General features: G+C 46.2%; 1 protein-coding gene across 2 annotated transcripts in view; it reads right to left on the bottom strand.

The window, feature by feature from the left end:
• The window catches only part of CASTOR2 (cytosolic arginine sensor for mTORC1 subunit 2), a 91965-nt gene that overhangs the window by 15080 nt on the left and 55328 nt on the right, over positions 1 to 21557 (bottom strand). The gene's annotated exons all lie outside the window — the stretch shown is intronic.

Raw genomic sequence — 21557 nt, 5'->3', positions numbered from 1 at the left:
AATACATCTATCAGTGCTTCCAAAGGCAGCACAAAGTCTCTGCAGAGCTAAGAACCGCCCTCTGGATTTTCTTCTCCATCCAGGGACTTAAAAAGATGTTTTGTAACAGAGACACTACCACCAGGTGCTGGTGAACACCCCGATGATTTCTAGCAGTGTTGTGTTCAAGGTTTCAATATCCAATTCAGGTTGGATATTAGGAAACATTTCTTCTCAAAAAGAGCAGTGCTGCACTGGCACAGGCTGCCCAGGGAGGTGGTGAGGTCACCATCCCTGGAGGTGTTCAAGAGCCAAGGAGATGTGGCACTGAGGGACGTGGTCAGTGGGCACGGTGGGGGTGGGTTGGGGTTGGACTCGATGATCATCTTAGAGGTCTTTCCCAACCTTAATGACTCAATGATTCTATGAATATCAGAGATCAAGATGTGTGCCAAAGAGGACTTCAGGTTGGGCCAGGAGAAACTTTGGTCCTCAGCTCCTGAGAAACAGCTCAGGGAGGCACGGGAGACAGCTCTGTGAGACAGAGCCATGAGCATCTACAGCGTGGGGAAAACCAGGCCAGGCTGAAGCTACCAAATTTAACTGTTCTCTTCATGAGTTCCTAAGCAAAGTTGTGCACGCACGTTCAAAGTCCTAGAAGAAGGGAAAAAGAAAAAAAATAAATCTACGTAGCTGGCTTTTCAAATGATACAAGAGCACTTTAGAGTGTCCGGCAGCCCTATTTCTAAGGGCCCTATCCCCACATCTGAAGGTCTGGAAAAGAAGGTGGACACGGGCCAGGCGCCTTGCCCGGCACAAGGCACGAGTCCAAAGAGGTGAAAGCAGAGAAGAGTCGGGTTATACATTCCCCACTGGAGGCAGACCACAGCATCCTGTTTTTCAGTGGTCGGCTTTAAAAAAAAAAATCCCCCAAACGTGACTGTTCGTGCCCACTGGTCTCACATCACAGCACCAGGGGACCTTATTAACACAGATGCTCCATCGCAGGACCATCCTTCCCGCAGCTGTGTGCCCCATGGGTTGGTACAGCCCTTCCTGGGAGGGGACAGTCCCCACAAGATGAGAGCACTCTGTGGACTGAGCACGCATTCCCACTGCTTCTGAAACCACAATCTTAATTTAACAGGCACAAGGAATCCAGAGAACGGTTTTTCCTTGGGCAGAAAATGGCATCTTCCCTCATCCAGACACCGAGCTTGGAGCTGCGCCGCTGGAACCATCAACCAGGTGCCCCCAGGGCCCATAGGTGTTCTGGCATGGGAATTTTCTGTTTAACAAACTTTCCTGCAGTTTGTGCTTCTTGTAACCCACACCAGTAGTCATGGTGACAAAACCGGGGCCCTTGGCAACACACCAATGATGCTGCAAATCTACGATGACTAATCCTAAAAGCCTAATTTGTAGAGCTCATTCAAATGCTTAAAGATTTGCAGGTCACCACAGGGGTCGATTTCCATTCGCCAGCGAGGAACGGGAGACAAAGTCAGTAATGGCTGGAACCGCGCTCGGCCAGACCGACGAGGCAGCATTACAGCCACTGGCTCTTTCTTGCCCATCTTTCACGTTTCACCTTCCCACTCCTGGCATTTAACTCACAGAGGCACAAGGAAATGGAGTGCCCTCCACTAACACACAGTAGAACCCACTTTGCACGGCTCTATCTCCCCCTTTATACCAATGAAGCAGTAAGCGACACGCTGCAGACAATGTCTTACCCCACAGAAAGCAAATCACACTGGCCTGAGGCACAGTGTCCTAAATCTTTTATTCCATAGCGCTAAATAATTATCATTCATCTAACTGATTGTGGTTTTGAGTAAGCGCTCACATTACTCTCACTGCCAGAAACAGGCACCTGCACACAGCCAGGTTATGCCGTTCCATCGCATGGCAATGGGATTTCCACATCCCCATCCACTGCCTTAACCCTCCCACCCTTCCCATACAGGGATCTTCCTGCAGAAAGCCTTCTTTCACCTGGGACACAAGACCATCCACATGGCTGACGGTAGGCAGCTTTAGTTAAAAGCGAGCAGATAAAAGCAGTTCATAGAGCCATGGAATCGTTTGAATTGGAAGGGACCCTTAAAAATCATCTAGTCCAACTCCTCTGCAATGAACAGGGACATCTACAGCTCCATCAGTGCTCAGATCCCCATCCAGTCTGACCGTGAACGTCTCCAGGGATGGGGCATCCACCACCTCTCTGGGCAACCCGTGCCAGTGCCTCACCACCCTTATTGTAAGAAACTTCTTCCTTATATCCCATCTAAATCTCCCCTCTTTTATTGGAACCATTTGCCCTTGTCCTGTCATAACAGATTCTACTAAAGAGTCTGCCCTCTTCTTCCTTTCTTTAGATACTGAAATGCCACTCTCAGGTCTCCCTGCAGCCTTCTCTTCTCCAGACTGAACAGCCCCAGCTCTTTCAGCCTGTCCTTGTAGGGGAGGTGTTCCAGCCCTTGGATGATTTATGGTTGGTAAAATTCTAGTTCCACTGACCAGGATTTTCCCCTCCTTAAACTGGACACAACATAATTGCACTCACTGCGGCTGACACAGAGCCAAGTCAAGTGCAAAGCACTGTTGGTTCCCTTCATTAGTTTGTCAATGTTTCTGTTCCTACAGAGGAAATTAAATTTAACCAGGAGTTATCTCCACTCATACTTCATTATATTGCTGTAATAAAGCAATAGCAACACTAATTATTACGGGTACTAACAACTTCTACTGCACCTTCAAGAGCAAAACATGCCACACAATGTATATAACCCTTGTTTTGGTTCAATCTTCATTAATCCTTAGAATCACAGAACCATTAAGGTTGTAAAAGACCTCTAAGATCACCTAGTCCGACCATCCACCTACCACCAATATTGCCCACTAAACCAGGTCCCATGTCTTGCACATCAGAGGCTCTGTATGTCTTGAAGATAGACTCAAACCTTTGCTCTTTTGAAAAACAAAAACCTTTGCTGATCTCAGTGGAGGCTGAGACAGCAACCCCAGAGTGCTTGGACAGTTAGATGGGATCTGCAGGCACACAGCGGAGCACCTCTGGCTCCTACAGTGGAACCACTGGTCCCACTGACTACAGAGGTGCCACAGTTCCTTAACAGGACGATCTACTACAGCAAGAGACCCGAATACAGACTTATACCATCAGTGGTGATGTTCTGGTGCTACTGGCTTGGGTACAGAATCACAGAATCATTAAGGTTGGAAAAGACCAGTAAGATCACCAAGTCCAACCATCAACCCATCCCCACCATGCCCACTAACCATGTCCCTGCCCTTTCCCAGTACTACTGCTTTAACTAGAGCACTCAAAATATTTTGAGATCTGTAGTGTTACTTACAGCACTATAAATCTCCGTGCAGACTGAAATCCTGAATATGTGGATGCAAAGAGTGCTTGCTTTTGCTCAGGGCATTTTCAACCAGGACTATTTGAACTTCTCCTGTCAAAACAACAAACCCTGCGGGGTCCCCACCAGAAGTACAGCTCATGCTGCTGCCTGCATCACCTCTCTGCAACTCCATGGTCACCTCCTGTGGCCCAGCATGTCCCTTATCCAGGGTGATGCCAAGCCAGGGCCAGGGCACTGCCACCCTGCAGCACTGGGCTCTGTATCCCACACCAGTGGCACAGCATCGTTCTGCTGGGTAGGAGCTCCTTGGAGATTTTGCTCCATTTCTGTAATTGTAGCCTGGGCTGGGCATCTAGGCACTGGCCACTCAATGGAGGCTTGGATGGAAAAGACAATGCACCTTTAGCTGCAGCTCAGCTGCAGGAGAAGAGCTCCCTGTAACACAGCCCATGAAGCTGTTGTGTGTCTGATGGCTGCTGCATGTGCAATTGCAATATCTACTCACTGCTCCACTGTCCTCTCACCTCCTTCTGAAAACAGTGTCCCCACGTGCATCAAATAATCACAGAACAGTGGGGTTGGAAGGGACCTCGAAGACCATCATCCAGTTCCAACCACCGAGCCATGGGTTGCTAACCACCAAATCAGGCACTGGATCACGGTCCCCACCTAAAGCTCAGCTGAACAAAGCGTTAGAAAGGGGCTGCAAGGACCAATGGCACAGTCAGTGCGATGTGCAAACCAAAAAGGTGACAGATAGGGCATCAAGCATTGCTAAAACTCTGGGTAGAAGGGAAAAACAAGATTAAAGAAAGAGGGAAAACAGGTTGCTGTGAGGTCGAGGGGAACTATGAGCTCTACTTAACATCTGCAGGAGGTCTGAATCCAGCACAAGAAACCCTGGGATGATGCTTGTTAAATGCTTCAATGAATTGGAAGTTATCTTCCAGTGTATTTTTAGTTGGCACCAACAGGCATTACATAATGGCTATTATATAACAGCACTACAGCCACAAATACTCTCGTTTGGGCTTTTTGTTTGTTTTTCTCTCCCCCTTTTCTTTTGTTTTTCATCTTCCCCTGAGTGGGAAACTGATCGATAATTGCACTTTCCATCAAATGAGGGAGGCAAATCCTTCAGAGAAAAATCAAACGGAGTAACAATATTGTTACCGAGCCCGTGTGCGCTTCGCTCTTGCCCAACCTCAAACAGAATTAACCATTCCCAGAATAGAAATTCCACTAAGGCTTATCTGTAGTTTAAAGGGACAGGCTGTGATTCTGTGCAGACGCTGAATTTCTCAATGCTGGAGGATTTCTTTTTTATTTTATCTCTTCCCGATGATAGCTGAGAAGACAAAAATAAAGGGGGAGAGCACCACACGAGAGATGCTGAGAAGCTGAAGGAGATTTTCTTTATCTTCCAATGAGATCAGCGCTGCTTGGTGCTCCTTTAAAACCTTCCCCTGGCATAGAGATGGTGTAGTTTCTTAAAATCTTTTCTTCCAAGCAGCTGTACTGGCAAAGCAACAGAGGCTTCTGCTTCCAAACCAGGTGCTACGTGAAAAAAAAAAAAAAAGAAGAAACTTTCCGAAAGCGAGGAATATTTCTTTGCCTTTATTTCCTATCTCTGGACCCAACCAGAGCCGAGGCGGGCGTTCTGCTTCTGAGCGCAAAAATAAAGATCAGATCAGTGGCACAACATGAGCTCCCACACCACGCTGCCCTGCGGGCTTAGGCGAGGGCTCGCTTTGTTTTTGTCATCCCAGCACAGAGCCTCCCTAACAAACACAGCGCTCAGTAATCCTGCCTTTTGCGGGCTGGTCTTCTTTGAAACAAATGAGGCGATTCCAGCAGGAGCACAGACATCATCTGACACAGTCCCTTCCTTGCTAGCAAGCTGCTCCCCTCCGCTGTCTCATCATCCCACCTCCCCAAACCCGGTAACGCCACCGATATGAGCTTTATAAATAACCCAAAGCTGCGCTGCTAACTGGGAAGGCACTGTGCTGAGCACATCGCTGGGCGTCACGCAGGAACAAAAGCCCTGAGAGAGATCAGAGGGGAAAAAGTACAAATGCAGCTGCCGGGAGAGCGCTACCTCTCTCTGGTGAGAAGTTTTTCTGGCTTTAGAAGCTGCCGTGGCACAGAGCAGACCCCAGTGCTGAGCGTGGATCTGAAGGCAGCAATCGCAGCCCTGTGCAGAAGGAAAGCCTGGCAGGGCTGCTTGTGTAAACAGGAGCAAAAAACCAACAAGACACCAGGACAAAGAGGGAGCAGAAGGGAGGAAGATGAGTTGGCTGGCATGCCAGCACTAGGTTTGGAATAAAATATTACGGTTTGGAGAAGATGGAAGAGCTGACGAAAGCTTACCCAATGCAACGAGATAGATTATTACTGGAGGAACGCTGCCTTGCTCTGGTTGGCAGGCTTTTGACACCTAGGTATTAGGATCCTGAATAATCAAGTTGAGAAAAATGTAATTTGCTGGAAGAGCTGCCTCTGGAAGATGCTGGGGCTGTGCAGATATGAATGCATGGGAGTTCTGCTCCGCAGTGCTTCGCAAGTAGTCCGTGCTAAGTACAAAGAACACATCCATTTGTCATTCAGGACCGAAAATATGAGAGAAACAACCGTCAAAACAAGCAAAAGCTGCAAGTTTGCTTCCATTTGTCATGGTTTTCTTCTGCTCTGTAAAAGCCATTAAGGGACTGCACAATAACTGATCACTCGCAGCGCTGCGGAACAGCAAAAACAAGCTTAAAAGAGAGAAGCATTCACGGCTCTCAGGAGAAACGCTCCTAACTCATTTCAAAGCCACCCTGCCCTGCTGATCCTCCACCACAGGTGCTGGGGATGAAGGCATCTGATGCAGCCCTGGGTGCAGCACTGTTTCTGCCATTGAGTGCCCTTCTTAAGATCAAAGTGCTGCAGGCAAAGACAGCCCCAGCAGTGAGATCCCTGGTCACTGAGTGCTGCTACACGGCTGTACGTATGGATCAGCAGCTTGTTCACACGTACATGCAAATAGGGGAGAATCATAGAATCTTTAAGGATGTAAAAGTCCACTGAGATCACCAAGTCCAACTGTCAGCCCACCCCCACTGAGCCCGCTGACCACGTCCCTCAGTGCCACAGAGCAGCACAGAGCCCTGGATGTCACGTCCCCTGGAGGGCTTCAGGCTGGATATTAGGAAAAATTTCTTCCCCAGAAGAGTGGTCAGGGGCTGGAATGGGCTGCCCCGGGAGGTGGTGGAGTCACTGTCCCTGGAGGTGTTCAAAAAGCATTTAGATGTTGTGCTGAGGGACGTGGGTTAGTGGGGAAATGCTGGTGGTAGGTGGATGTTGGACTGGGTGACCTTGGAGATCTCTTCCAACCTTGGTGATTCTATGACTCTAGAGCAGCAGCTACCCCTTGTAACCTTGAGTCACAGAGGTTCAGGCTGATTGTGTTTCAGAGCTCCTTGGTTTCTTACTTTTAGGAGACTTCTGGGGACGTGCATGCAACAGGAGGGCAAGGAATCCAACTGCCTGGCTGCGCGCCCAAGCACAAGCCCCTGCACACGCGCTGCTGCCAGGTGTAGGGATTGTCTCACTGTATTTAAGACAGAATTAAAACACGTTTCTCTCCTATCAATGAGATGTAGTACCTTTAAGAATACAATAAAAAGCCTCTGATCTGAAAAATAGGAACCATCAATCATGCAGAAAGAGCTCCCTGTGAAATGCCCAGCGATCAGCTGTGGGCACCCAGCCAGAGCGGCCTGCGAGCTCTGTTCCACTGACATGTATTTTTAAACCAGCTCCTGCAAAGAGAGGGGCACTTAGGGCTCATAACACCAGTCCCGGGTGCTGGGACCTGGCCCTACACACTCCTTTGCAGAGCATCTCTCCATCTCTCATCTCTCCCCCTCTAAGATCAGGATATTAAGCCATCTCCTAATGCTTACCTTGTTTATAAGACCAGATGTGCAGAGCATGGAACCATCCCCTCCTGCATTTATGTCACGTGAAAGGCTACTCTGTCCCTGTTTGGCAATGAGAGTGCAGACATCTGTAATAGGCACAACAGAAAAGCAAGGCTGCCCAGGGAGGTGGTGGAGTTGCTGTCCCTGCAAGAAAAGGGTGGATGTGGCACGGAGTGACACGGCCTAGAGCAGTCACAGGCATGGGCTGATGGTTGGACTGCACAATCTTATTGGTCTTTTCAACCTCAATGATTCTGTGATCTTCAGGCACAATGCAGCCAGTCTATGGCAATGCCTTTTACCTCCAGACCGTTCCCAGTGGAATTATCTTAATGTAACACATTCTTTGAAACCAACCAGTGATTAAGAGTCTGTAAAGGCTCTTTAATAGCACATGGATTAAGTGCACTGCCACAGCACTGATACAAACCACTGGAAGCATCTCTCAGACACACCGACATCCCCTGAGCTCCAGGTGTGCCAAAACCTGCCTGGGCTGGGCCAGGAGAGCCCGGAATGCTACAAGGACAAGAACAACATAGCAACAAGCATAGAATTAAGCGGACAGTTTTAAAAGATTAGTGGAATGTTGCTTTCCATTCAAATTAGGGGGGAAAAAAGATTACTTACAAAAAAAACCAACTCCCTCCACAAAGTGTTTACTCTCTCCTGAGATGCTGCGAGAGATTATTTGCATTACTGCAGATCATCATCAACAGAAAAGCAAATGTTTAACAAGAGGGAGAAAAATAAGAGGCTCTGGAAAATAATGCGGGTTAAGGGGTTTTCAGATTGGTCTGCATGAAAGGAAATGGGTAAACACTGCTCACCTGAACTCCTGGAAAGCAATAAGCACTTACAGGGTGCGAGAGGCCTGCAGATGGGTGCTGAGCACAGGGTGAGCAGCAGTGTTAGGAGAAGAAGGAGGTAAGGACAGAACAGTTTCAATCCATTTCTGCAGATGTGCTAGAAGTGCAACATGGGACGTCTCCGCGCATTGCAGGCAATCAAAAGCCAAAGGAAGTCCCATGATAGGACTTAAAAACTCAGCACAAAGAAATAAAACAGGCATCCTTGTATAAACACAGGTCTGCAAGAGCTGCCCCATGCCCAGACATGGGGTTTACAAGCACTGCAGACCAAACACCTGGCTCCAGGACTGACCCTGGGCACGTCGATAGCTGGAGATGGGCGCATGGCTACCAATGTGCTACTCTGCTCTGTGTGAAGTGACACCAATCTTGGCTCCTAAAAATATATTACAAATCAAAAGACAGCTAACTTTTCCAGCTCTGCTGTGTCCTGTTGTTGTTGTGGAACGCCGTGGGACAGCTTGGTATGAAAGAGGGCACAGAAGCGAAGCACCCTGCAGAACAAAGCTGTTGTGTCTGCGCTGGACTCGCATGACCTCTTCCTCAGGGTAAACAACTCCAGACTCCTGAAGCAGACCCGGACACAGATGGTTCTCCAGTCCCAAGAGTCCCAACCAATCACAAAGATGAAAGAAAACCCTAAATGCTGAGCGGTCACAGCAGGGAAGGCCCTTTGTGCAGGTAAAAGCCATGTCTTGACCTGCGGGACACGCTGCATTCATCATCAGTTAACTACTTATTCACATTTTCCAAGTTCCTTGTGAACGTGTCCTCAGTGAAAAAGATGATCCCTTTTCTTTGCTGCTCATCACCTGCAGCACTTCTCTGTATGGACAGTTTACTCCAGAATCCCATGACAGCCTGGGATCTGGGGGGCACTGCTCATCCACAAACCCGACACCACCAGCCTGCTCCTCTTCTCTCCCCTCCTCCCACTCCAGCTCCAATCCCTGACCGCACTGCCTCCTCCCATTCTCCTTGCTCACAGACCCAGCTTGGCTCCTTTTTGCCTCCTTTGCCCTCCCCAGCAGCCCCATGCACAATCAGTTAAGTCCCCTTGCATGGACAGTCTCATCCCAGCAGAGAATCAGGCCCGAGGCTCAGGGCGTTTCCATGGGAAGCACTGAGCACGGTTAACGTGAAGCAGTACTATCAGCTCCACCTAGAACAAGTTTTCAACTTTTGCTGACACAGTTCATTATCTTACAAAACAAATTGCTCCAAGTGAACTGTGACATTAGTGTGCGCGATCCTCCAGTCGCTCAGGCTATTAATGTTTAAGATGTAATTAGAAGTAAGGGTAGAAAATAGCCTTTGCAGAATATTTTTCAGACCATTAGTTGAAAGAATTTTCCACGCAATTTCTCTCTGGCATTTCTGAGTACAAGGGCCTTCTCTTTATCAAGTGCTCCCCACTCTTGCAACTCCTGCCCTGCCTCACCTCAATGCAAAAAGGCCAAATCCATCTTACTCTCTGATCCACGAGTTCCTCTTGGGAGCCTGGCTGTTAAAGAATTGAAGAAGGAAGCTGGGAGAAGAAATACAATAGGTTATGGAATTGCTACCTGCTGTAGAAATTAAACGTATTGATGCTATCCAGCAACAGAGATGGTTTGCTCGTTAACATAGAATCGTTTGAGTTAGAAGGGATCCCCTAAAGGCTATTTGGTCCAAGTCCCCCGCAATCAACAGGGACACCCACAGCTCCACCAAGAACATTCTGCCCATTTAACCAGAGCTTTTCTGCATGGAAAATTCTTCTCATTAATCCTCTTTGCTGAGTGCTCATCTTGGAAATCAGGTATCTCATGCTGCCTTGCCACCCAGAACGTTCTAGCTTGCAATGGCTGCTTGGAAAAAACTTGCAGCTTTTTGCTTCCTGGACCACATTACTGTTATTATTTGTGCTGCAGGAGAGGCGAGGAGACTTGGTTGAGGACCAGAGCCCAGCTGCCTCAAGTTCACTAGGGAAAAAATAAATAATCAGAAAAATACAAAAGTGGGAAGAGCAGCGGATGAAAAGCAGTGTCTCATTCTTCTTCTTTTCCCCATTTTCCAGCGAGTGCTTTCCAAGTGTCATCTTTCCATTTTCAAATGAGGAAGCTGCAGCCCATGTCAGCAGCTCAACTAATCAAAACCGACAACAGGAGCATCCCCACCTAGAATAACTCATCAAAAACATGCCAAACTCAACCACAGGAATCTCTATAGAAAAGGCTCCTTTTTTTTTTTTTTTTTTTTTCCTTTTTCATACCAGATTTCCCTCCAGAAATGTTTGAATTTTTAAAGCAGCTGGGGAAGGACTGAGGGCTGAACAACAAGCACAACCTGAACTGGAGCCGTCAGAGCCCCTACAGGCACTCCAGCACCTGTGCTGCTGTAGTAATGCACCTTGCACACAATCCAGTTGTGCCAACAGACCATCAGCTCCCCTGGTCACCTAACCCACACTGGACTGAAGGAACGAGGCTTTCATGTGGGTGAAACCCCTGCTGATGCCTCCTCCTTCCCACTGTGAAGAGCCAGGCTCCTCCAGCTCCCCTCCCTTCCTCCAAAGCCGTACATTTCTATGGGTACATGGCTTAGTGGGCACTGTGGTGATGGGGCGAGGGTTGGACTAGATGACCTCAGCAGTCTTTTCCAACCTTAATGAATCTATGAGGGGTCCTGATGTTTTGGATACTTAAGTCAAACTCAGCTTCAGCACATGAACCAGCCCCTAAGCCCCAGTGGCAGAATATGCTTAAAATGAAGCAGGTGCACGTGTCTTAAAGGTGCAGCCACCGCTCCACAAAGAGCACCGCTATTAAACCTCCAGTTCTCAACAGTGTTTTCTGTTGGGGCTAGAGAAGCATGCTCCGCAGCTGCTTTGAACTTCGTGTTTATGAGATGCAGGTTGCACTTCTGACAGCAGACTGGTTTCAGTTAGTGGTTTCCTTTCATCCAACTGGGAGGCAATCTGAGAAGCTGGCATGGATTGTCCTCGATCCTTGGACACACATACATTTCCTTGTAAAGGTACGTGCAAGCTGCTAAACCGGGCACATTGTGGCACGCTGGAATATTCATCTAGGTCAAGAATTTGTTTACACAAATTCTAAAAATGAATTTGTCTGGGGGGAAAATGATCTCTGTTTAGAGCATAAAGAAACATGGTAAACATCCTTCAGAGCAGGCACTGCTGCCTGCTGCAAACAGCAGAGAGCTTGTTTGAGAGGCTGCTTTTCTTGCTGGTTGAAACACCAAAACAGGAATCCACCAGGGGTTGATCCATCCCATAACCCACAGAAATCCTCATCCCACATCTCCCAAGGCTCAGGCCTAACTTTTTAAAAACAAGTAGACAAACCTATAAACAAAACTTGCAATTCACCCAGCTTAAAACCTGCTATCTGAGGCCAGGACACAAAGTGCCACCAAACTCCTGGATACCCCGCTCCACTGGACTGTTCTCAGCTACAAATGTTGTGTCTGCATGTGAGCCATCCAATTCACCAACACAGGAAAACTTTGCCTTGATCCCGGACGGCTAAATCCAGGCAGATGGTCTCAGTACATCAATCAAAGTTTGAAATTCCAATACACTTTGCAGCTTTAAGCTACAGTTTAAGGACAGATTGCTGGAAAGGAACAGCTTAAAATGCTTTCACTTAATTCCTTTCTACACCCCTGAAGAAATATACACGTGTAAATACACAAATATAGGTATACTCACATATGTACATACAGCCATTATAGAAATTGGCAACTCTTCATTACACAAGTTCAGCACAAAGGGATTCAGTAAACAAATACCTTTCCCAAGCTCAGAGAAGCAGAAGAGAAAAAGAAGTGTGAAATGAATACCTTGCAGACACAGCTACTCCAGCATGACTCCAGAGAATGCTTACTTAGTGCAAGATACAAGGAGAAAGAAAGCAGGTTGTTGGGGACCCTTCAAGAGTGCAGCAGCCATGCAGTCAGAACATTGCCTCTCGTGTTATGGAATTCTCCAATCTCACATACTCCAAAACCAACTCAAAGTAAATGCAGACTGCAACTGTGGAGATAGGGTTTGTTCCAGCTTCAGAAATGCAATAAATGTGGAAGTAGACCTGAACAGGGAGCAGTAAGTCTTGTAAAATAAAGAGGAAAATGTTCCAGTAGAATACGGTGATGGTGATCCCAGCAAGAGCAAACTCAGAAGAAAATGAACAAAATTCGAGCAAGGAGAACTGGGGATGTCTGCTCCTTTTTGCCTAGATGGTATGCAAAGAGCTATGAGAGGGATTATTGTAGAAAAGGGAAAATAATCTGTTTTTTATGATTCTCTGAAGGAAGTTGGCTGCTGTCAACCACCTCTTACACCGAAATGAGGTTTGTGGAGTTAGGTTTGGATCTAAAAAATGCCGTGATTCAGACTGACACATATACTTGTATGTACTGCAATAAATGCAGATATACTGTGATTCCTTAAGTGCTCATACTTTAGAATTTTTTTTTCTGCTAATAAAAAATATTAGCACGCCCCAATTTCCTCAGATATGCCAATGTCTCAACAGAGCTGGATAAATCCAGATTAACATAGACAAGAAATTTTCACTGTTATTATCCATTGTGGTTGATGCAGCAACCTCTCCTTCATCGCATTACTGTGTCTGAGCAGGACTTCAGTCACCTCCATAGAAATGGATGTATAGAATCCATACCAGAAACCTCCAAAAGAGCCCTCTGGTCCGTGGTACAGAGCGTGCATGTAAGACTGCTCATCTGCTCTGACTGTAGATTAGCAATCAGCTGATTAGGGCTGCAAGACTTTTAAATAGGCACCCAATACATCAGGAAATGCAATTTTGCATCAAGGTTATTTAAATGGCACTTAAAGTTAAGAGCTTAAATAACTGCAATGGCAAGGACTTGGTATGGGAATTTGTCAGAACTGTGAGTTCTTGAAATGAATTAAAATAAAGTAGCAAAAAAAAAAAAGAAAAAATATATATATTTTGCTTTGGATTCAAGACTTCAAGAGAAGCTTAAGAGTTAGAAGAGGGGAAAGATTCCTGAACAATCACTGTCACAGGAACTCAGAAATCATTGATTCCTACAGCTCCGTGCACACAGCGTCTGTAAGCACACACCATGAGTCACGATCTAATTAACATAGCCCGATGCTAACACCCTTTCCAAACGGAATACAAGATTTGGAAGACCAGTTGACTTGCATGTTTATTTCCATCACTGCCTGGTGGTGTACTAAGTGCATCAGCAACATGTGGGCACCTCTGCGTGGTAATATAACCCCAAGAAGCTACACTCTTCAACTACAGGTAAAAGTCATATACTTTCTTGTTGCCTGCATGTGTCTAAAACGCTCTGCATCTTCAGCTGTGCAAGTCCTGTTGGCCTTGATGTGCTGATAAAACATATTTCTGGAAGGTGGTTACAGCTGAAAGACAGATTTACTGATGACACAGTCCAAAAAGATGAGAAGTGTTTTAACCGCAGGGGCAGAAGAAGAGCGGGCATGCCTTTAGCATTATGCACTGAGTATCACAAGATAGAAACGTTTCTGCCAAGGGAAGCTGGAAATGCAACTTGCTCAACTTTCTCATGTGTAAGCTGCATGCAAAATATTAGTGCCATGGTCAAATAAAACATTCTACCATTTTAGGCACATTGCCTAATTGGAGGCCATTGTTATCTGAGAACACTGTTTTTGCAGCTGTCAGGAAATTAAATAACCCAAGGGTAAGTCGGAATTAAATGAAGCTGTACAAACACATAGCCCAGCTCTGAAATCCTGACTCTGACAAATAGCTCCTCTGCTTTCCAAGGGACTAAACATCTAACTAGGGCATGCAGCTATCCTTTCCTATCGAGCCACGGGATAACATGATCTCAGTCCTTCTGAGTGGCTGATGTGTAGGCATTTAGAGACGGGGAACTTGTGAATCCATATGTATGCACAGGCACTGCCTTCTCTCCACTTAAATAATCAGCACCTCCTGAGGAAAGACCTTCAGCACAAGTGCTCACTAAGAGAGCAATCAAGGGCTGATAAAAGGAAGCGCTCACACAGCAACCCCTCCTTTCGTCTCATTTTCGATCAATTTCTCCTCTTGCAATCCTTGCAACCTAAAACTTTGGCAGAAATCTAAAATCTAAGCTGGTTACACTTTTGCAGCGACTTTTTAAAAATTAAACACAAAGGAGAAGTGCATTTCCAACGGGACGGGCATCGGACAAACCATGTCCATTTGGAAAATGTGTTCATGGTGCCCTCCCTTCCCAGCTCCCCACATCACTTCTGCTGAGGAACAACAACTCTGACTGATAGCAACAGACCTACAGACCGCTGGGAGGTCCATGCAGAAAATCACATTTTCACACTCGTGTCTCAGAAGAGAGACTCAAATATTTGGAATACGGTGGTAAATAACGTCCAATTTTGAAGTGCAGACAAGTAGCTGGAAATTGGGGCTTGTAGTTGAGGCAAAAACTGAACTGTCCCACAAAAATGTGTACACAGCCTTTGTTTACCGGTTTCTTCATATGTGGAAGAAAAAAAGTGACTTCTTACCTTACAGGGGTATCATGAGACAGGAAGTATGAATGCACTCCAAAAACAAAGCATCATCGTTATGCTTGGCTAAGCACGCGGAACATGGCAAGGTGGATTCCAAAAATAATCACCGTGTTCGCTCTCATTGGAGAGCTGGGTTGGGAAGGCAGACCTGGGTCAGGCTCCGGCCTGCTCGCAGGAAACCAGGCTGCTCTCTTCCTTCCTACTCACGGGGTAACGCAGCGCTAATAATGAGCAAACCTGGAAAATCAAAACCCGATCCAGGCTCGGTGAGCTGGAGCCTGCTTGTGAGAAGGGAGAAAGGAGAAAGGAGCAGAGTTTGGTCTCTTTCTCTAGTGAGCTGCAGAATCATAAAGGCTGGAAAGACCTCTGAGATCATCTAGGCCAACCAGCAACCCATGCCTGTGACCACCAGTGGTAAGCAAAGCAAAACAAAATTTGGCTCCAAATGTGGTCAGAGCGTGGAGATGGGCCCTCTCTGTGCCACGACCAAGAGCTTGGCCCTTCCTGAGGTTTGTGTGCTCCCAAGCACTGCTCATGGCCTACACGGTGGCTTCACAAGGCCCTGTTCTCTCCGACCTTTCCCTGTGTTTTAAAATGTCTTGAAAAAGCTTTGCTTATAGGAGCCAGGGCCGCTGAGAAACCGAAAACACAAAGAAAAGATGAAAAAAAGGCAACCAATGCAGTTGGGCTCATGTTTTCAATTCCTTCTCTATTTTCAAACAAAACAGCATAAGGAATTCCTTTTTTCTGCATTTTTTTACATTGCATTTCAGGCGATATTTCACCGGGCTGACAGAGCAATGCAAATAATTACATTTCAAACAAGGCTTGAAGATGGAGCCACTACATTCCTAACAGTTGTATGACTGTAACCTTGAGGCTATGTGACTTAATCCTAAGCAAGATTAAATACTAAGATAGGAGATTTTAGAAAGATTATGCAATTTTTTTTTTTTTTTTTCCATAGAAGGGTGATTTTTCCACCACAATCTCCAATCTGTTCCACTGGAGGGATGATTTATTTAGCAGGTCCACAAGCGTACCCGTTGTAAAAGGCTTTGTGAATCCTTTGGGACAGAAGCTACCTCAATTGCTATTTATCATAGCCCTTGCCTGTTCCATTATCAAAGCATTTCCACATGTTTGCTAATTAATCTTTATAAGGCCTGTTATGAGGTGATTTAATAGGATTATCCCTATTTTTCAGATGAGGAAACTGAGACACAATGAGAGATTTGTCCAAGGTCAAGGGGAAAAGCCTGCAGCAGACCTGGGGACTCTAGCTCCCTGTCCACTCACCCTATGATTGCAACAGCAAATGAGAGAAGCTTGTTTCCCCACGGAGCCCTTCCATGAATCCTGCAGACACGCGATGATCACCACAACAAAGTCCTGAAGATAATGGCTGGCCAAGGAACCAACATCTCCTCTTTATCTGCTTTAATTCCACAACAACTAGCTTAAGGCATCAAGTGTCCTCCCATCCTCCTCAAAAAAAGAGCTGTTAGCTGGGAGTCAAACCCAAGCAGCAGCCTCTGCATTCCCAGGGTAAGAAACAAAGAATTCAACTGATTCCAGTAATAGAAAAAACAAAACAAGGAGACACATTGCACTGAGATTATCAGAGCAACTTTTGACCCATCCATAACTCTGTAGATTTGGTTCCACGGCTGACAGAAAGCTGGAGAAGATCAATACCTGCACTTGGAGAAAATAAAACTGGTGATGATTTGGGGCACAGAATTCATGACACGCTTTCTCTCTTTGCAGATGATGACAGAATGTTTTGAGGATGGTTACTGCAGGCTCATGACTTCTAGACTAAGGTCTCAGCATTTACATGAGGGATGCCAAAGTGGATGAAGGCAACTTCCTCATCAGGTTCCAAGGCCGAGAGAAGTAGGGCTTGAAACGTAGAACGGGGTCACAACCAGCCAAGTGTAGGAAGTGAGGTCTGGATGCTTTCAGCCCTGGAAAAGTTTATTTCTCTGCTCTATCACCAATCCCTCATGGGAAGGCTGCTCAGATAAAGGCAAGAAACCCTTAAGTCCTGTCTAAAAAATAATAATTAAAAGATCCACTAATGCAACAACATGCAAATGCCCCAATGCTCTCTAGTGGAAACAAATAAGCAGGGCTGCCACTTCTCTGTTGAGCTCTATCTTGCTTTTAGATACAACCTAAAATTCTATCATTTCAGACAGAAAAGCATTCTTAAGGCCCTGCATTCACCAGAGTGGGCTGATGAGAGCAAGCCACAGGTAATTATCTGCTCCTCTGTCTCAGGCTTTGGAAAGTGCTAGGAAGCAGCCAAGATGGAATAAATTTGAAGGACGAAATCACGGGCAGTCAAGTGGTTCAGGAAGAGATGTCTGGGCTTTCTCACCATGGGCTGTGAAACGAAAATAGATATTGATACACACCCATCTACAGGAAGAAGCCGTGAGAAATCTTTATAGTGTATGCAGTATTTAAATAGGAGTGAGCAGAGAACCCGGACCAAAAGTCTTTATGTGGCAGGTTACAAACGTGAGGAACATAAGGAATAGTACGTGCAAACCCACTCGTGTGTGAGCACTGATGTTCCTTTACCTGGGTGACACAAACCAGACCTTGGAATATGACATACTTCTCATCCTTCCCTCCCTTCCCCCAAAAACTGTGCTACCAAACCTCGCTGCCTCTCAGGAGAGGGCAGAAATCCCACGTAATCACAGCCCCCCATGATGCATATTGATCTGTATCAGCACTGCAGTAAAAACCTTCCTAACCAAGCACGCGTTTCTCATTAGGCAGTCAAGTCCCCATGCTTTTAATTTGTATTTAGGTCATTAATACCACATTACTTAAAAAAAAACCAAACAACCTGAACACCACAGAGTATAGCCTGGCCAATACAGGGATCCGAAAGAGAGCGACTGTGCACGTGTTTAATAGAGAAAAACATCTTCTGCCTAGCAACCAGCCAGCTCTCCTGGCAGGCCAGGGGAAGGAATTCAGTGCTATAAATGTCAGCAGGCAAATTAAGCCATCGTGCCTGAGATACAAAGGCCCAGTCACTGGGCAGTTAAAAATTAAAGGAAAAACAGTTATGGGAGAAATATTAAAAAAAAAATCAAACAGATGCATCTAATAGCTTGCTTGCCTCACTATCTTTAAATAAAGTTACAGATTGCTCCCAGCTAGATGGGTTCTGTGCTTGCACTTATTTATAAGCTGATTTCTTGCCCATTTGATATACAGAGAGAGAGGATACTGAAAGCAATTTACCATTTTGATGTTATTGAAAAAGGGAACTCACTGCGATACTGAAGTATATGATGGTCCTGAATCCAAGGTCAGATAGGGAACAGGTTGTCTGAGGATGATGGTTATCAAAACAAAGCGCTGCCAGCGGGAGGGCTTTTCTCCTTTTCATCCTTTCTTTTTATTAGGACGAGGTAAGCATTTTATGAATCCTGACAAAATCTCTCTGCCCCTTTAACTAGCTGAGGTTTTTTTTTTTTTCAAATAGTTCCATTATTCTTAACGCACTGGGCAATTTACTGTGAGGTCTGGACTGAGATTAGGAATCTCCTCATTCTAGATGCTGTGTAAATACACAGATTTCTGGCCTTAAGGAAATTGCTGTCCATCTGAGGCAGCCCAGGAAGGTAAAAGGAAGGACTGCTACCTCCTCTTTGCTGAGGAACTCCACTGTAGGGATATGGAGAGTCCAAGGTCACGGATAAGGCTCAGTCAGTGCAGCAACAGGCTCTGTGTGTTCCCAAGAAGCCTTCAGACCCCAGTCACTGCCTTTTTAGGGTCTCAAAAAGGAGCAGAAACTCAGAAAGCAGAGCTTGTTGCCTTCTAGATGTAAAGTGACAATCATGTCCCAGAGGTGGCACTATAGAGGAATGCCTTCTCACTTAGGTCCCAGCAGTGGTGATCTGTGAAGGTCCTTTCCGACTGTCCAGCTTTGTTTCAAGCAAATGCAAGAGATCCAACAAAGAAATACCTGAGGGTAACCCACAGACACCTCTCACCTTCATACAACTGGATCAACTACACAGGTGACCCTTGGTGGGCTGTTCCTTCATTAGTCTTGTAGTCCTGAAGGTGGCTGAGGAAGAGTGTTAGTTCTTCCTTTCACACTGTGCTGTACAGTTAGAGACATAATGTAAAAGGGGAGGCTAGATGAATGGCATTGCCAAATCAGAACTATCACTAAACCTCGTAGTGTACTTCCAAGAGAAAAAAACAAAGGATAAGCAGAACTGCAAACAAACAATCCAAAGAAACCAGCATCAGAAAATAGATGAGAAAAACAAACCAAACACCCAAACTGCCCCGCTCCCTCCAATAAAAGGTCCTCTGGGTATAGGTACAGAAGCTGCAACAAGATAACTGCTGGGAATACCACTGGAAGAATGCTGCTACCCCATCTGCCCCCCAAGGCCATGTCTGTGCAAGCACCCAGTCACTGAGACCACTGCCTTGACACAGGAGGACCCACGCAAAACCCTTCTGCCGATCGATCCCAGCACCAGCCAGGAAAGGAGACTTCTGTGCACTGTCCCCGTGTCATTTTGCTGCATAGAATTCTTCCCCATTAACAGGCCAAAGTCCAAGAAACGACCACTGGAACAAATGAGGTTCTGTGCAGGTCTAATCCCCCACCTCAGCGCCAAGGAATTAAAGCAAAGAATTAGGCTGTGGCCGTTCCCTTCCAGCGCGAGGAATGCCTAAGCAGGTTACGGCTTTGCGCTGCAGACGTTTTCTGGGAAGGAGGAATAATGACTTCGTTGCCAGCCCAACTCGCTTCCTTCTTGCAGGGAAACAAGCCTGAGGATTATTTTTTGACAAAACAGTTAAGAATGATTACTGCGTGTCAGTGCGTTTGAAGCGTTCACCTCAAGGATTGCTGGAAGTGCCAGCATTTCCCCAGCCCTTTCTTCTCCCTTCAGTGCTGTTTGTGCTATGCAGGACAAGGGGCCTGGCTAACCTGGCAGGCACTGGCCAGCAGGGCAATCCTCTCACTGCTGCCACTGCAAAAATTCATAGAGATGCCTGGGAGAGAAAGGTCCTGATTTCCTCCAGATAGTGAAAAACTTTGCAGCATGTGGAAATGAGAAACGGGGATGGAGCAACAACGGAGATCCCATCAGGGCTGACCCTGAGAAAGAATCTTTGAATGCGGTGGTGATAGTTCTGAAAGGAGAGTTTGGGCTGGTCACAGCCCCTGTGGGAATGAGGTTGTTAGGAGAGTTAGCAGGGCACAGAGAATCCAAGTCTTGCCATCACATCAACACTTCCCAGCAAAGAAAAGGTGATGAAGCTGCTGTCCTGTGACACGGCTGCCCATGCCGGGTTGTGCACCTGGCTCATCGGCCTCAGTGTGCTCCCTGCTTCCCCTGTCCTGCCTGGAAGATGATCTTTGCTCCTGCAAACCTCTGCTTTAACACCCCATCTGCACGCTGCACATTTGACCCAAGGGATGTGACACGCTGCCAAAACCACAGCCCAGCGGAAGCTTCGAGGGTACTCTAAGCACCAGCCATAAATTCATGTGCATATGACAGCCAAGGTAGCAAAGTCAGATGGGTCCAAGCAGAGAGGACGGCTGCTTTGAAGCACGGCAGCACAGTCTGCTTCCCAGAGATAACCTAGGGCAGCAGCAGGACACGTGGTTCCACAAGGACATGGCTCTGGCTGGCCCCAGGATTTGCTCCAAGCACAACCACTGGCACACAGTGCAACACAACCTCACTGCTGATGAGCAAACTGCTGCTGGAGCTTACCTTTGTTTCGAGACAGAATAATTTCCAGGTAGGTAAGTAACAGCATGGACATGCCACCAGTGACTGAATTGAGGAATCTACTTTGTGTTAACTGGGAAAAGCAGCTCTGCCACATGCTGCAGTACTTAGGAAAAAAAAAAAACAACCAACTTTCCTCCTCCTTTGGTGACTTCTCTGTTATTATCAAGCTCTTAGAGGAAGGCTTTGTGCCCTATTATAATGGGAAAACCAAACTTGAATTGATTTCCCCCAGCTGCCACCCGTAATAGAAAAGCCGATACTATCGATAGCAGTGATAAAAGGTTCATGCATATGCCACCTGAACAAGTACAACAAGGGACATTCTGGCAGCAGAATCATAAGTCACCCCCTCGTTTGGGAACAAAATCAGGACACGTGACTTCCAAGCAAATCCTACACCTCCCAACTCACAGCAATAGCTGTTAAGATCCATTCACCTATTGTCAACATAGTGATTATTTTAGGAAAATGTTCAATCCACCACTATTGTATTCCAAAATACAGTAATTTACCCTGTGTTTCTGAGTACTCCTGAAACAGAAAGGGGAATAATTCAGCAATGACACTGATTATAAAACTTTGACTCTGTACTAAATAGTATAGTTTCTAATTTTCTCCTCAGGATTTGGATATGACAAAAGCATTGAATGTTACAGTGTCACAAGCAGCCACTTGACGGTTAATTCCTATCCAGGAATGAAATCCTCCATTTTCATATTTTAATGAATTTTCTCCAAACCTAGACTTTGAATCCCAACCACAGAAAGCAGCAATTGAACACAAATAACAATAATTGCACACTTCCTCATTCCGCCATCTCAACAACACTGCTACAAACAAAACCTCCCCACAGAATAAATAGCATTACAAACTATTTCCATCCACAAAGCCGAACTGTTCTCTCCATCAGCACTCGCCTGACACCGGGTATCTGCAGCACCAAGCACACACCAACCACCTTCCTTGACACCCAACCAACC

The sequence above is a fragment of the Numida meleagris genome, chromosome 18 (genome assembly GCF_002078875.1).
Source record: "Numida meleagris isolate 19003 breed g44 Domestic line chromosome 18, NumMel1.0, whole genome shotgun sequence".
NCBI classification, from domain to species: domain Eukaryota; kingdom Metazoa; phylum Chordata; class Aves; order Galliformes; family Numididae; genus Numida; species Numida meleagris.
This window is presented reverse-complemented; position numbering and strand designations above follow the sequence as displayed.